Here is a 1807-nt window from a genome sequence, read left to right on the forward strand (position 1 = left end):
CGCAGATTTGTACTTTTAGCAAACTTTCTCTTTGTTTATGTCTCTAGATTATTACTGTCGTACTAACGTTTATAACTGTTCTTGGAAAACACTCTTGGGAACTGATGATCTCGGAGGAGATGAAATCTTTGCGGGGATTTTGGGACGGTTTATCTCCCCGCGTCCCGTGAGGTAACATTATTTAAAAGGGGTCGACGTCCGTGGAAGCGTATTCATGTAACGGGTGGGAGAGATAGAATGTCAATAAAGAGACGAGGAGCATGAAGAAAGTCAAGGGAGACGTGAATTTCTGGTTTAACGTAACGACGGCGTTTACAAAAGACGCTCGCACGTTATCAAATGCTTTTCTTTTTTTTCACGCAAAAATCATTCACCACAGACGGTCTGCTTATTTATTGAATACAAAAGTGCAACGAAAAATTGATCTCTTGTTTATACTTTTCTATTTGATCTTAATAAATGCGAAAATAAACGTTCTATTGTCACAAATTGTGGGACAAAGAGGCACGGCGCAAGTGCCGTCAATAATAGCACTTGCGTCGAACAGTGCGCCAATTGCCGTTCGCATAAACATCGCGATGCGTTTCAATATCGTGGCGTAGACAGACCGGCTTCAATGACGACCCGGGTGACTCAACCAGAAATTTTTTCGACCTAGCAGGCGGCCTCCGCTATAGCTACTTGGTGTGTGAAAAATGAATCATCGCCGCGCGCGATCACGTTCTGCGTCCGCGCGGGCCACACCACGACACGCCGAGAAGAACTCGAGGGACTTGTCGTCCGTGATTTTCAACTCGTGAAATCCGACTCGAGGATTTTCGCGTTCATTAACGCGTATTCTGCGGAATGGACTCTTCAAGAAGTTCTCCGAGAACGGCGCTTTTATCGTCGGGATAACGTTTTATCCGTGTAGAAAGATTTTTTATTGGCGTAAAGTTTTAAAGAGCGAGCTTTTGCGCCGTTCGGCGGAAATCGAAGTGTCGCTGATAAAATCGTCGCTGGATCCTGAGGATGGCTGAAAGGCAGAGATAACGAGGCGCCTCGCGACGACCTGAATGCGAGCGTCCGTTACGAGGAGATGCCCTCGAACCGATCGCGCAGATGATTTTGACGGTATATGTATACATATATATGTATATCCGCTCCTGAGTCCCATGAAAGTGCAACGCACCGAAAAAAGGGTAGGATTAGCTTGGAGGATTTCATTCGTCATACTCGTCGCATGTATCATCATATATCGTTCCATTAGCCCATTTCCATCGGGATCTTGAATTGGGAATAACATCAAGCATGTTGTACGAACGCGACATAAAACTAATAATATTCTTCAAGCATTATTGATAAAATCTTTTGCGGAATCATTTTTAACTTTTTTTTATATTTATGCGGTAAATACGCGATAAAGAGAGAAGTCAGGCGCATTAAGCGCACTCGGAGCTACGTTCACACTGAATCCTTATTTGAATAGATTTTAAATGTTAAAAATTCAAATTGATCGTCTGATCAAGTGACGCGGTAGCGTCGCGACGCCAAGTACATAATTGTATTTATTCGCAAAATCACAATTTTCTAGAACCTTTCTCCTACTTGGCATTATAATGACTGAATAATTATTAAAGCATCGATTCGACAGTTCAACAATACACACATTAATCTTGTTTTTCGTTGCATTTATCAAGCGGAATTCGGCGAGCGAGGGAGCCGAGGCCCGGCGTGTGTCAAACCGCCGCCGGGCGCTTCGTGCGGGCTCGGAGGTTTCCGGGGACGTTCGGCCCACTGGCGCGCGATGTGTTTGGCACACCGTCGT

This window comes from Ooceraea biroi, chromosome 4 (assembly GCF_003672135.1).
Source record: "Ooceraea biroi isolate clonal line C1 chromosome 4, Obir_v5.4, whole genome shotgun sequence".
NCBI lineage: Eukaryota > Metazoa > Arthropoda > Insecta > Hymenoptera > Formicidae > Ooceraea > Ooceraea biroi.